Source organism: Arvicola amphibius, chromosome 9 (assembly GCF_903992535.2).
Source record: "Arvicola amphibius chromosome 9, mArvAmp1.2, whole genome shotgun sequence".
Lineage (NCBI taxonomy): Eukaryota > Metazoa > Chordata > Mammalia > Rodentia > Cricetidae > Arvicola > Arvicola amphibius.
Genome location: NC_052055.2, coordinates 36,988,165 through 37,004,180, shown reverse-complemented (window position 1 = coordinate 37,004,180; position 16,016 = coordinate 36,988,165). Strand labels below are relative to the sequence as shown.

General features: G+C 40.7%; 1 long non-coding RNA gene across 1 annotated transcript in view; it reads left to right on the top strand.

The window, feature by feature from the left end:
- LOC119823250 overlaps positions 1–16,016 on the top strand; it is an 83,082-nt gene that overhangs the window by 46,866 nt on the left and 20,200 nt on the right. The window contains exon 3 of the long non-coding RNA XR_005286924.1: positions 9,687–9,775. This is a non-coding gene — a long non-coding RNA (uncharacterized LOC119823250). The remainder of the gene's footprint in view (positions 1–9,686; positions 9,776–16,016) is intronic.

Genomic DNA, 16,016 nt, shown 5'->3' with positions numbered 1-16,016 from the left:
ATATGTCATGTGTGTGCCTTGCTTTCACAGAGCCCAGAAGAGGGCATTGGATCCTCTGGAACTAGATATTGCTGGTTGTGAATATCCACATGGTTGCTCTTAACTATTGGGCCCTATCTCTAGACTCATATTTTAACATTTTAAATAAAAGCACTTCAGTTGGTTAATTCATTTGTGCCTACATAGAAACTCACAGAATATCTATCAAATGTACAGTTTTTGTTTTTTTTTCTTTATGTAGCCCTGGTTGGAACTCAATCTGTATAGACCAGGCTGACCTTGAATTTAGAGATTTGCCTGCCTTTGCCTCCCAAGTGCTGGGATTAAAGGTGTGCGCCACTTTGTTCAGTTGTAGTTGTACAGTTTTAAGTAAACTGAGTACAGAGATTAACAAATTCTAATATTTGATTTCAAGGGTTTAGAAACATCCCTGTTACATAGAGAATCTCTATGAGAAAAAAATCTCTATGAGAAAAAAATCTCTATGAGAAAAAAATATTAAAGGTTCATAATAGAATTCAGACAGGCTGGCCAGTGGTTTTGCATGCCTTTAATCGCAGCACTCAGGTGGCAGAGGCCAGCCTGGTCTACAGAGTGAGTTCCAGGAAAGCCAAGGCTACACAGAGAAACCCTGTCTCGAAAAACAAACAAAGAATTCAGACATGCCCCACTGAGGAAACCATCTTTTCCACCCAGAGATGGGTCAGGAAATACTTTACATAAGCTGACCTTTGGATGGTGAGTATTGGTGACAACATGGGGGAGAGACAGAGGAAAGAATACGAACACAAATATGGAAGCCTAATGCAGCTGGCATATTGGTGGTGCAGGGTGTAGGTCACTCACTATGCCAGAACAAAGCGAGCAGATAAGGCTGGAGAGAGTGGAGGCTGAAGCCTAGAAAGCGTTGACAACTCCAACATACTTGCCTAGTTTTATAGAAGACATTCACAGGATGTGTATCACATTACTCACATGGTAGTTTTCAGTTACTAAGCTGCTGTCCTGTGAGTGCTGAGCATAGTGCCAAGTCAAAACTATCCATTATTTCAATGTATGATAAGATGATGGAATGTTCTGTTGAAGCAGGTTGAACAAATACCACACTTCACAGGACAACTTTGCTACCTCTGGTTACTCCTTCCATTGAATTTTTATATTGATTTTCAACCACTGATACCTTACACACCCTTCAGTAGTTCCCAGATGACAGCCCTAGTTCACTATGTACTTTTAAGTATTGCATTTTGTTTTGTCAAAATGACAGTAAAACTGACTTGGATCCTTAAGAATGAGTTTAAGCTACATTTCGAAGGAAGAATGTCATTAAAGTTTGCAGGTAGATATTTTTCTAAATATTGATTTTTTTCTTTTTAATAATGAATGTGTGTGTGCATGCCTGTGTGTGGGTGTGCATGTGTGTACAGAAACCAGAAGTGTAGAAGATGTGTAGGATTGCCTGCAGCTGCAGTTATAGGTGGTTCTCAGCCACCCAGTTCTGGTGCAGAGAGTCAAATTCAGGTTTTCTGAAACCATCAAGCCCTCTCTCAGTGTATAGGATTTTTAGGGGTAGGGTTTTGTTTGGGTTCTGCAGTTGAACCCAGACACTAGTGACTACTAAGCACACACTCTACTTTTGAGTTGTACTCCTAACCTGTCAAGACTTAAAAGGAAACACATTTTTTTCATTGTTTAGTTTTGTTTTTTGAGGCAGGGTCTCATCATTTGTCCTAGGTGCTCTGGAACTAGCTATGTAGACCAGGCTGACCTAGAACTCATAGAGATTAGTATTCCTTTGCCTCCTGAACACCACACCTGACTAAAGGAAACACATTTAAAACTAGTAAGATTAATTCCAAAAGAACAACAAAAGTTGAGTGAAAATAAGGGACAAAGTGTAGCACAAATAATAAAATCCCAGAGACAGATACAGGGTTAATGCTAAAGATCAGAGAAACAAAACAGAGCAATAAGCCATTAAGGAGACCTTTTACCTCTACCAGTGCTCAGACCGAAGGGGTGATCCTTAGACTGTCTAGACTGCACTGTCTCCACCAAACCTCGGACTCCACACTTCAGTGAGTTTCTGTCTTTTGCCCCTTTATAGTCCTTTCTCTGCCCAGTCATATTGCTCCTGTCTCCACCTCCCTAGTGCTGGGATTAAAGATGTGAGCCACCACCACCTGGATCTGTTTCTGGATCAATCTTGTGTAGCCCAGGGTAGCCTTGAACTCACAGAGAGCTGTCTGCCTCTGTCTCCCAAATCCTGGGATTAAAGGTGTGCCATCTCTCCCTGGCCTCTACTGTCTTAGCTTTGCACTCTGATCTTCAGGCAAGTTTTATTTATTAAAATACAAATACAATGTCACTACAACAAAGAGGAAGACAGATTGTAGATGAGATACTTACTAGTGTAAGTACACTAGTGGAAAAATCAGGAAAGAGTTTTAGAAATAAAAATTAAGGATGTTAGAAGAGAAGGATGTGGGTAAATGCAAGGGTATTGTTAGATGTTGAAGTCACCACGTTGGGTCTATTGAAGACCAACCTCGATGAAACTCATACGTTCCAGGGTAGAAGTGTGAGGATTAGAATTATTAAGGAAAAGGAACAGAGATATAATAGAAATGGGAGGCAGAAACACAGAACATCATCAGGAGGGAAAGAAAGTAGTTACTGAATCCTCAATTTGTCCTCATTTTTTCTCCACATGCTTATATACTTTACTTCAAAAGGGGAAGGGGAAGTAACAGACTTTATTAACGTGATGTAAGGACTAGACTTGAATTTGGTCCAGGTAGAGCAGATCTACCTCCATACCCAGAATACTAATTAACCACAACCTAGATCAGAATCTCTCGTTTGTAGGGACATCTGTTGTCAACAACTTTGAAAGAGCAAAAATAACCTCAAACTCTCTGACCTCCAGTCAAGGTGAAACAGGTTCACATCTGTGGGCCCTCATAGTTTGATTTCTGTCATCATACAAATACACAAGGTAATTAACACGGAAAGAAAAAAGATTTGTCTTGATACAGGGTTTTTGAGGTTTTAGCCCATGACTTCTGAGTAAGGCAGTATATTGTGGCAATACCTCCTGTCAGAACAAAACTGTTTACTTTGTGTTAACAAAAGAAAGAAGAGACCAGTATTCCCCATCCTACTCTAAGAGCATGTTCTCATAGACCCAAAGGTTTCTAGACCCAAACACCTTCCAAGTCTGTCTCAGAACCAGGCTCTTACTATATAGATCCCTGGGCATGTGAGATCCAAACAGGCAGGTGTGACCTGGAGATGCAGAGAGATAGTGTGTTATGAGGAGAGAATAGGGACATTTCTCTGTGTGACTTGCAGAAAAAGGTATGTGTGGGAAGAAAGGAGGTTAGTGAAGAGTTTGGGAAGGTAAAGATTGCTACCAGAATCATGGCAATGAGGATATGAGGAAGGGAAGGTTGATACAGAATAGTGAGCTTAATTTGGAAAATAAGCTTACATAAGTTAGGACAGAAGAGGACCCAATAAATAATACTCCCCCTACCAAGTCTTGAATTAACAGAGGCATAGGACCAAGGAGTAAGACAAGTAGGGATTAAAATTTCCCTTCCATTATGAGTACGATTGGCTTTAGAGAGCTGGCTTCTATCTGAGGACAAGTAGTCCTATTATTCTGAACTCTAGGACCTCACAGGTATATTGAGATGGCAGCCCTAGTCTGAGGTAAGCCTGCCTCTTAGAAAAGTGGGAACAGAATGGGTGTCTGCGAGGTAAAGGAGCAGCAGAGGAGCTGGATTGCGCAAGTTGAGGCTGAGTTTCTTCTAGACACACTAATCAGATAAGCACTTCACCCTGACAGCATGAGTCAGGAATTTACATCCCTAATAATAAAACGTTGATATTGTATCATGAGGAAGGAAATATCAAGAGTATTGGTCGGGTATCTTTCTTTCTCTAGCATGCCCTTTGTCTCTCAGTCTTAACCAATAGGTCTGGGTCTATCAAGGTATGCCCAGACCCTTCCTTCCTTTCTCCCATGAGTTACAGTCAGAAACCTCTTCATTTCCATTTCCTCTTTGAAACACCTATGCATGTCTATCGCTGGCTTTGTAATGCCTGTGTTGTTTGAAGTTCAGCTGTCCTAGCGTATAGGCACCAAATAATTGTCTCACCCTCTGATGTCTAAAGGGCGTGCGTGAAGGAAGTCTCTTGTCCACCATATAATCTTTGCCTTAGCCCAGCCGGCTTAGGAAAAGCTGGGCAGGCATAATTCAAGGTCAGGCAGAAATCTCTGTACACTGAAGCCACCCAAGCCTGCTAATACCTTGTTCTCTTTGCTGAGGCCAGCACAGCTGGCATTTGCTTGCTAGGCCAGAGTGGTCAGTGTATGCTGAGACTACCTGCACAGCTGACATTTAGTTTACATGAGCTTTAGTGCCACCAACCACTGTGACAAGCTGTGGCTTATTTTTGGTGAGACCTAAAAACCCCTAAGCTTTTGCTAAGGCTCTGAGCCTAATGCATGCAGCCCTGTCTCTATAGAAACAGCCACTTACCTAACAACAAAGTTGCCATAACTACAGTCACTGCTGAGGTCAAAATGCTGGGTGGCCTATAGTTTATAATACTCAGTAGCTAAAAGTTAGTGTACAGCTACAAACACTCACTTGGCCTAATGTAAAAGAAAACACTTTGTCCCTCCCTAAAGCCCAGTTTAACAGAAACCTCAAAAATCCCACATGTAAAATGCCCTAAAATTTTAATCCATGTCTTTTATGAAGATTTCAGTTTCAGGGCTGAGAAGTTGGCTCAGTGGTTCAGAACATTTGTTGCTCTTGCAGAGGACCCAGGTTTGACTCTCAGCACTCACATGGCAATTTATAACCCTCTGTAACTCCAGTCTCAGGGGATCTGATGCTCTGACCTCTGAGAACACCAGACAAAAAAATAAATTTTAGCTCAATACACCAGAGGTTAGGGTGGTTGGGGCACAGAAATGACACTGTCATTCTGATGGAAAATGAAATAAAAGATGATGTCATCCAAGGGGCTGTGGTGATGCTTCCGTTACTAAACCTGTATACAGAGCAGTAAGTTTCTTAGCGCAAAACCACAGAACTCAACAGACTTTGTAGGTGTGTTGGTGTATGCTTATAGTCATAATACTTTTAGAAGATAAAGGCAAGTTGATCAGGAGTTCAAGACCAACCTCAGGTACATAATTAAAACAAATAACTAGCCGGCTGGTAGTGACACATGCCTTTAGTCCTAGCACTCAGGAGGCAGAGGCAGGTGGATCTCTATGAGTTCAAGGCCAGCCTCATCTACAGAGTGAGTTCCAGGACAGGCTCCAAAGCTACACAGAGAAAGCCTGTCTCAAAAACAAAACAAAACAAAAAGAAAAAAGAAAAAGAAATAACTCAGTTGGGCTTGCCTTGAGGGGCATTGTGAAGATGTCCCACATTTCTGGAGATGCCTGCTTCCTGGGCAGCTATTAGTTGAAGAAAAAGGGTTGAGAGCCACATGTCTTGTCTGTCTGAGCTCTCAGGCAGCTTCTATGCCTGCAGAGAAGTGAAGGGGTGCAGAAAGATGAGGAAGCCTTCCTCTCCAGGTGCATAGTCACAGGGAAAGGCCAAGAGATATTCGAGAGTGGAAGTCTGTTGGCAAGTGGGGATTTAGAGTAGAGGGGCTTCCTCAGTGGCTGTCTGTATTGTGTACTAAGTGCGAATGTTTTGCCACTAATTCTCAGAAAAAAATGATTCTTCCCAAGTCTTCTTAGGGACATCAAGCTTGAGACAAGCAGTACTTTTCTCAAGGTCACACATAAATAAGCATTAGTGTTTGAGTCTGTACTTAAAGCCACAGCAATCTTTGCATGTTTGTCACTGCTTCTTGCCCCTTCATACTTAGCAGTGGTAAGGTTGTCTGCTGCCACCCCAGCTGCTGGGTAGTTCAGTATCCTTTATTGATCTGCTTTAGCCATATCTACTCTTACAAGTTAGAAAATTGAGGTTTGGAGTAGAACAGGCCAGACCCAATTGGACCATGATGACTGGGCAAGAGCTTGTGAAGAGATAACGGATTGAGAAGTGAGTACAGGGGCAAAAGTTAAATCCTTGAAGGTAGAAGATGGGCGGAAGACAGATGATTGTTTCTGGGGATGGGAAGAGGAATCATTGAAGGGGAGGAACAATGACTGACAGACCGGGGACTGACAAGAGTCAAGCAAATCAGACTAGAACAAAATGCTTAAAAACAAACAAACAAACAAACAAACAAGTAGGTGGATCTGAAGGGTGAAGGAAGTAAAGTTGTAGCTGAAGTTCACCTGATAAGAGCGAATGGTCATAGAACAGCTGCTCAGCAACTGCCAGTCTCTGTCTTCTGTCAGTGAGCGTGAACCTAGTTCATGTCATGAACCTAGTCAGTGGCCAGAAGATATGAGGGGCCAGGGAGGGGCTAGAGAGATGGCTCAGTGGTTAAGAGCACTGCAAAGGACCCACATGGTCGTTCATAACTATCTATGACCTCATTTCCAGGGGCTACAACAGGTGCACATGTGGTGCATATACATGTATTCAAGCAAAACATTTATACACATAAAGTAATCTTTTTTTTTAAAAAAAAACTTATTTATTATGTATACAGTCTCCTGTCTGCATGTATACCTGCAGGCCAGAAGAGGGTACCAGATCCCATTACAGATGATTGTGAGCCACCATGTGGGTGCTTGAAATTGAACTCAGGACCTCTGGAAGAACAGCCAGTGCTCTTAACCACTGAGCCATTTCTCCAGCCCTAAAGTAATCTTTTTTAAAACGATGTGAAGAGCCAGGAAGTGATGGCACATGCTGTTAATCCCAGCACTAGGGAGTCAGAGACAAGCGGATCTCTTGAGTTGGAGGCCAGCCTGGTCTACAGAAGTTCTACACAGAGAAACCCTGTCAGGGGTGGGGGGGAACAAAAACAAAGAGAGGTGAGGATAATACCTCCTAGATGGGGCTGGAGAGATATCTCAGCAGTAAGAGCATTTGCTATTATTTTTGGAGGACCAGAGTTCAATTCTCAGCACCCACATGGCAGCTGACAAACATCTGTGATTCTAATTCAAGGGAATCTGATACTGTCCTGGCTTCCTTGGACACCAGGCACACGCATGGTACATAGACATATGGAAATAAAATACCCATACATGTAAAACTTTTTTTTTTAAAGAAAGGCCAGGGATAGAGCCCCTTGCCGAGAAAGCAATGATCTAGAGACTCTTGGGGAGAAAGCATCAACTGTGAGCTGCAGAGGCCTGGGAGTAGGAACAAGGGCTGGGTGTGCTTACCCAGTGTGTGATCTTCACTTGAACTAAGAGGAGACAGTTGTGAAGCACTGTGCATGCCACATCTTTCTGAAGAGGTTATTGCATTTTTCCAGTGTTGACTTCTCTTCCTCTTCCCCTTTCTCTTTTGCTTTTGAGGCAGGGCTTCACTCTGTCTCTCAGGTCACCTCAGATTTAAAGCATCCTCCTGCTCAATCTTTGAAGTGCTTGGATTTTATGGGTGTGCATACCACATCTAGTTTTATAGGGTACTAGGTCCGAACTCAGGGCTTCAAACATGCTAGGCAAGCACTGTTCCAATGGAGCTGAATCCCCAGTTCCACCAACTTAATTTTCATAGAAAAAACAATTCTATTTCTGCATAATTGCCATAAAAAGTGAAGGGCATGATCAACTTCAAGAAGCTTGTTTCACTTGTGAGCACAGAGGGCCTGAGCAGCAGTGACTCATTTGGACCTGAGTGAGAAGAGGGTGAGTGACAGCTATTACCATGTCAGTTTTACATTTCTCATTATATCAACATATATTTTTCCTTTAAAAGTTTATTAGTGAGCACAGTAGATATTTTGATACCCCTTTGCCACATAACCAATGTGGAAATGTAGAAGTTCCTTCTTGGCCTCGGGTCTTACGGCTTGGGTATAGAGTTGCCTGCACCAGAGCAGATATCCAGGGCTGGGTACATTCCCAAAGAGTTTCCCTGCATATAAGCATGCGTTACAAGCATCTTTTTAGCTGTTACTTAGTGGTCACTGAGCTAATCAGTTGTGTCCACTGTATTTGTCAACCATAATGGTAATGGTCATGGGCACTTTGGTGGTCAGTTGTAGTGTTCACTGGTAAGTCATAGTAGTCATTGTGGTGGTCATTGTGATAGTATCCTCTGTGGTGTTGGTCATAGTGGACACTGATGGTCCTTGATGTGGTCAATTGTAAGTGGTCACTGCCATAATCACTGTGGTGGTCAGTTGTAGTGTTCACTATGATGGTCAACCATGGTCACATGTGATGGTAACTGTCGTGGTCACTGTGGTGATCATTGGTGTGGTCAGGTGTAGTAGTCACTGTTACCACTATGGTGGTCACTTGTATTTTTCACTGTGATGGTCATCTTAGTGCTCACTGTAGTGGCTTGTAGAGTGGTTGCTGTGGTGATCATTGATGTGGTTAGTCATATTGGTTATAGCCATGGTCACTGTGATGATCAGTGTTTGTTCTGATTATCAATTATAGTCACTGTTGTGGTCAATGTCATGGTCGCTTGTAGTGTCCACTGTGATGGTCAGTCATAGTGGTTCTTTTCAGTTGGTTTGACTAATTATTTTTAAATAAATACATATTTGAATTCATTAAAATATAAGCCAGATTTTAAGATAAATATTGCATATATTCTTTCATATGGGAAATCTAGATTTAAAAAAAAATACTAGACTGGGCAGTGCTGGCACACGTCTTGGCTTGAGCTTGAGGTCAGCCTGTTTTACAGAGTGAAATCCAGGGCAGCCAGGGCTATTACATAGAGAAACTGTGTCTGAAGAAGCAAACAAAAAAGAAGAAGAATGGGGCTAGGATGAATGGCAGTTAGTTTTGAGAAAAACTGAAAAATAAAAAATGTCAAAAGGAAACTTTAAAAGTTAGCTTTGAGGGCTTGAGCTTACTCAGCAGTTATACTTATTGCTCTTACAGGGGACCCAGATCTGTTCTCAGCACATGTATGACAGTTCATGTCACAGGCCTTGGCTCTTACTATTAGAGGAAATTTTTAAAGTACTTTAATTGTATTTGTAAAAAACGATATTGTATTGTAGGAAACAAACTACTTTTATTGTATTATTTTATAGATAACCAATTTGTGTAAAAAAATCAGTGAGCTGACATTTAGTTTCTTACGTATATTTTCTTTAAAAGGTATACTGAGTGATAGAGTGCCTCAGTTACAAAAGTCTACGATGTTCAACATGGTATAAATGCAAGAAAGGTAGCATAGCCTAATACCCAGGAAGCAAGACCTAGTACGGTTTCTCCTCTTTGCTCATTGGCGTCTTTTCTGGCAGGTGTCTACTTAAGAGTCATTGAAGATTTCTATATCACCTTTGCTAAAAGCCAAACAAATAGGTCAAGAAATGTAAAGCTATAAATACCCCAGTGTCTCAAACTTTTCCAACTGTCCTTCAAGATGGGGGAAATTCCACTCCACCTCTTTCTCTTTTTTCTCTCAGATGCCTTACCATACACACCAAGAGGTACACCTGATTAAAGCCGTTGCATCACAGCATCCAGGATCTACGTGACAGATTTTCATCTAAATATTTGAAAAAACAAACTTTTGCCTTTACACATGTTTTTCTCTTTTACCTTCCAGGCAGTGTCTGTGTTTCTGCAGAGTTTTGCACAGAGTCTGTTCCCATGCAAACCAATGAGGGAGAAGTAGAAGAAGAAAGCAGTTCCAAGGTCAGTACCTCACTCAACAGAGGAGCAGGTGGAGTAGCAACTGAACAGTTAGTGGCAGTGGATGGACTGAGTAGGTGTTTTGTTGTGGGTGAATTTAGAAATTAGATTGATGAGATCTTTCTTCTCAGTATACTTCATTATGCTACATGACAATTTAAAAACAAATTTTACCAGATTGATTGATTGCTTGTGCATGTGTGCGTGTGCGTGTATGTAGTACTGTGGATTAAACCCAAGGCCTGGCTCATGTTAGGCAAATGCTTTGCCTTGACCTATACTCCTATACCTTTTTAAATTTTTATTTTGAGACAGTGTTTGCCTAAGCCACCTAGGCTGGCCTTGGACTCAACAGTCTAGACAAGCCTTGAATTTGAGATCCTAAAGCCTCAGCCTCCTGCAAGACTGGGTAATAGTTACGATTCATTCTTAGAATACTAGTATTGTAAATTCTGTTATGAAAGTTGTTTATACTTGTGAAATTTGTAATAAACCAGAAATATATGAAGCAAATTTTGATGGAAGGAAAGATTGGCTTTCTTAGTTTGTAGTTACTTAATGATGTATTATTTCAAAATCAGACTAAAAGTAAGGGGATGAAGCTGGGCATGGCAAAACATACCTGTAATCTATTTGGGATGCTGAGACAGGAGGATTGCCTTGAATTTGAGGCCAGCCTGGGCTATCAAGTGACTAGCAAGCCATCCATGCCTACATAGCAAGCCCTTGCCTCAAACAAACAAAAAAAGAAATTGGATTTTAACTTCATCTTTATCAGTCTTTTTAATTAAAAAAAATTATCTCCTTGTATTGTTTTTTATATAAAATCTTAACATTTGTAATGATTTTTTGTTAATGTAGGATTTTATTTATGTTAATTTAGGGATATCTATGAATAGAAAGCTGGTTCTGGGGAGAAATGGAGCATTTTCTATATATGTGGTTTGAGCTAAATCTATTTCTTTTTTTTTTCCTTTGGGGTTTTTGAGACAGGGTTTCTCTGTGTAGTCCTGGAACTCACTCTGTAGACCAGGCTGGCCTCAAATTCACAAAGACCCAACTGCTTCTGCCTCCGGAGTGCTGAGATTAAAAGTGTGTGTCATCATCACCGGCTTTTGTTTCTTTTTTTAATAAGTATACTTTTGCTTGCATGCATGTATGTGCACCCCTAATGTGCCTGGTACATAAACAGGTCAGAAGAAGGTGTATGACATTCTGAAACTTGTTGTGAACCACCATGTGGGTGCTAGGGACCAGTCCTGAGTTCTCCGCAAGAGTAGTGAGTGCTCTTAACCACAGAGCCTTCTCTCCAGCTCTCAATAAATAATTTTTAATCATATGTTAAATGGTGATGTAACAAGGTGAGATTATTCTCAAGATGGCCACATTCCAAAGAGAAACAAATAAATGTAAAGACAATAGTTAGAACCACTGTAAGTACTGTGAAGAATGGAAAATAAAGCATAGATTAAAAGGGGACTAGGAAGAGGAGCTAGACTATCGAGGAAGGCTTCTGTGACAAGATCTTAGCCAAAGGACCAGGAGGCCAGCTGTGAGAAAAGTGAGGGGAACAGTGTTCTAGACAGAAGAAAGGGCTGCGGAGGCCCCAGCCTGTTCCAGGAACTATCAGATGCCCAGGTGGCCGGTGTGATAGCAGATTAGAAAAGGGTGTAGAGACTGTGCTCCTCAAAGGCATATTCTTTGTACTGGGCAGCCTAATGCAAGTGTTGCCTCTGGGAAGAGCAAGATCCAATGAGTGTTTGAGAGATCAATCTGATCACCTGGAGACTGCTGGAGAGTCATGATTCTCTTGTCTCCAAACCTTTTTTAAGTGCTGGAATCATAGGTACATTTGGTTTCTGTGGTACTGGAGCTTCATTCATGCTAGGCAAGCACCCTACAAATTGAGCTACATCCCCAGTCCTGGATAATTTTTTAAGGAATTTATTACTTTTTTTTATTAAAGCTAGTAATGATGGCTTAAACCTGTAATCACAGCACTTGGGAGGCAGAGGTAGGATTGTGAGTTTGAGGTCAGCCTGACTATGTAGAAGTTCCTTGTCAGTCTCAGCTACATAGCAAGACCTCCTTCCCTCCCTCCCTCCCTCCCTCCCTCCCTCTCTCTCCCTTGCCATCAGGAACTCCTGAGGGTCTCTGTGCTTAGAGCAGCTGCAAGCTGTCTCAGAGCAGAGGAAAACAAGTTGTTTACAAGAAATTCAGGATCTGGAGGTTCACAGCTCCCAACATGGAAGAGACGGCAGAAATATTAAAGGGCCATCAGATTTGCAAGCTTGATGGAAACTAGGAGTGTGCTATCATATCTGAGCTCAGGCCAGATCCTGCTTCTACTTGCTGTGGGTGGGGCTTCAGATATTTAGAGGAAGGAAAGTGAGTTTAGCTTTTCTTTGTATTGCCTTGGAAATGGAATCACTGATCCAGAGAGTGGAATACATTAATCGAGGACTTGAAATGACAAGATTTCTTGAGGGGAAAGGTTTGGAAATTATGGAGCAGTTGTTAAGAGTATTTATATATGAGTGTGCTGGCCAGATATATTTACAAGATACCAAGAGAATGTGCAAATGAAAACAAAGATGTTTTAGGGTGGGCCTAAGGAAGGACAGCTTCTTGAAGCATGGTTGTTCCTCATGAAGAAAGACTCTAGAACTGTGCTGTATCTTCTGGACTTTTTTCCTGGAGACAGATGCTTATGTTTAGAGATTATATTTGTTGGGAACTGTAGAATTTGATTGCTTGAGTTTAAGGAAAATTCTTTGTTTTTTCCTGCCAAAAAGATAAAACAGATAATAGTTTTAAAAACCCATGGTAGGTAATCATAGATGATTCTTAAATTATGAAAATGTATTCCTTCCATTATTGCTTGCTGTAGTTTTGAATTTTTAAAAAATTATTATTTTCTCATCAAAGGATGTGTATGTGGACACACACTACTCAGAGCACAATTTTATAGTGGCCACTGTGTTATGGGTTCCTGGGGTTTGAAATCAGGTCAGCAAGTCTACACAGAAATCACATTAACCTGCTGATCTCTCTCACCCACCCTATTACTACCTGTCTTGTCTTTTCTTTTCTTTTCTTTTCTTTTCTTTTCTTTTCTTTTCTTTTCTTTTTCTTCTTTTCTTTTTTTTTTCTTTTTAGGTACCATCTTGCTATTGTAGCCAGGCTATTTTAAACTCACTGTGCAGTCAGTCTGGCCTCAAAATCAGTTCTCATTTCTCAGCCTCTAAGTGATTAAATATGGGCACATGCCACATCTGTCTCTTTTTTTTAACCTCTTTTTTTTTTTTACTTTTACCTCTTTTCCTTGCTCCTCCTCTCTCATTCTCTCATTAATTCAGCAGATATTTAATGATCAACTGTTGTGTGCCAGGAACTGTGTGGGTGCTGACAGATTATAAATAGTGATGTATATTTCTTTGTTTATTTTTGGTGTTTTGAGGCAGGGTTTCTCTGTGTTATAGTCCTGACTGTCCTGGAACTATCTCTGTAGACTAGGCTGGCCTTGAACTCATGAGAGATCTGCCTGACTCTGCCTCCCAAGTTTTGGAATATTAAAGACGTGCCACCACTGCCAGGCATGATTTGTTTTTTAGTGATTGATGCTCTAGTTTTTGAAGTGGAAACAAGAAGAATGTTAATTTCACATTAGTTTATTACTATTGCCTATTTTTACCCTGACTGGTATGAAATTTTGTATGGCAAACACATTCTTGAAATTATCCTTTTTTTTAGTGGAAGTGTCTATTAAAAATGCTAAAAGCATACACATCGGCAGAGTTGTTATAGTAGAATTCTGGAAGCCCCTAAATATTTCTTTCAGATGCACAGTGATTATTCTTTATGTTTTTCCCAAGGACCACTTCTTAGTGAATTTGCCTGCTGTATACAAGAGAGAATACTGAATACAGCTAACAGTTACCATGAGTCAGTCTTGTTCTACACTTGCAGAGGTTAAGCATGAGAATTATGAGAATTATGCTCTGTAAAGTCTTTAATAGCACATCTGAAGATATTAAAGGTAGGAGGTATACACTTGGTTCCCTATTCCCTCAGAGGTGCATTTGAACTACTTCATTTGACATTTATGTGTCTGTTGACTTGAAATATATTTTATCTGTCATATGTGGCTCTTATTCATGGAATGTTTTTTTCTCACGCCTTATCTGGCTACAACAGAGTGGAACTGTGTATTAACAGAGGTTTAACTTTGTTGTAGATTTGCTTCCATATCTTGGACCTTACTTGTTTGGTGTTATCCTTCCTTTTATTAAGATAACTATCAAAAATGATGTACTTTATAGGCATCTAGTTAATTAAGTTTAGAAGCACTTACTGGATGCTCACTATTTGCTGTATCCTAGCTATTCGTGCGTCAAGTTATATAAGACAAGGTCTTTGCATGCTGAGAACTTTTAGTCAACCTGAGAGTCATACATAGGCCATGGTACTGTTATTAAATGTGTATCTATCTTAAAGCATTGGATTCATCCTGGAAGGAAGTTCCATGGTGAAGAGGGAATATTTGGACTTGGCTTTTGATGAAGACTAAAGGATTTTGTTTTTGCTGGTTTGTGTGTAGACAGAGATGGAGCAGTGTTATAAGTAGATATAACTGTGTGGCTTGTAAATAGTAAAATATGGCAGAAGGTGCCGAATAGAGTGTTTTCAGATATCCTACTATGTATTAAATCGACACCATAACATTTTAAATCAACTCAGTCTCCAGAACATAAGAATTCCATATGATTTATGTAGGTACTCCATGCTGAAGTATGTGGATAGTAACCTCCCACTCATTTAATGTGGCTTCACCTACTGGATAAACCTGGCAAACACCTTTCAGCCAGAGGATCAAGTTCAACATCATCAGTGATGTCATGTTTCCACTCTTCAAGGAGTTTAAAGTAGCACTTCCTTTAAACCCGTTGCCATACTCTACTCAAAAAATACAAGAGTGATCCCATTGCAAAAGTGTTCTGTAAAATACCTGGCCGCAGTTACCAAGGAAAATGAAAATGTCTAAGAAACAGCCAAGAGGAGCTTAAGGGGACACAATCACTACATACAGTGTGTTGTCCTAAGTGGGTTCCAGGGATGTGTATAAATCCTAATGAGATCTCAGTGGAATATGCACTTTGGTAAATGATAATGTGTCATTATCGTACTTCATCTGTAACAGATGGACCAGGTTAGGAGCAGGGTAATGATGAGCATAGACTGGGTGCAGGGTATATATAGGAATGCTCTGTCTTTGCAGTTTTCTTGAAGCTCTTAATTTGCTCTTAAAAACTATGAAATTTCTTTGCATATTTTAAAACTCTAACCCAACAACCTTGTGCTGTTTTTAGTTACTTGGTGGTTGGCTGAGCTGAGTAGGGCAGTTCTTCTGCTCTAATATTGTATTGGCTGGCTCTGCAATCAGCTGGATGCCCAGTTGTCCAGAAATGTCCAGAACAACTCAACCCATGGCTGGCAGCCAGTGTCAGCTGCCAGCTGGGAGCTCAGCTTGAAGCTGTTGACTGAGCTTTGAGGTGCATCTCCATGTGACCTTTCTATTTGCCTTAGGGTGGCTGGGATCCACCAGGGTATGATCCAAGAATACAGAAGCCACAGATACCTTAAGGCCCAGCCTCAGAAGTTCTCCATGTTCTGTCAAATTAAACTAAGTTGTAGAACGACTCCAGATTTAAAGGGCAAGGGCAACATTTCTATCTCTCACTGAGAAGATTGACAAAATACTCAAGGCTGTCGTTAATCTACTACACAGTGATTAGAGTGCTAGATGCCAGATTGAAGAGACGGGGTGACAAGAGACTGTATTTAGACTGCAGAGTTTCCAGAATAGACAGCACATTTTGAAAAGGGACATGAAATTCTCATTTTACTTTACAGTTTGTTTTGACTAGTCTTGATGGAAAAGATAAACTAAAATATATGTATCTTGACCTTGAGGTTTCCAGAGAAAGAGAATCTGAGCCCCACATGGTAGCACATAACCATAATCCCAGCATTCAGACAGGATCAGAATTGTAAATTCAAGGTCTACCTGGGCAATACAGTAAGACTTTATTTCAAAAAAACAGGAAGTAAGGGAGAATAACTGACCCAACTCAACATGCATACTGGGTTCCTTTGGGTCTTGAGGTTTCAAAGTCAGTCCTAATATGAGGAATGGGTAAGGTGCACATGATTAGGAAAGAGCTATTACCTTTCTGGGAGGTAG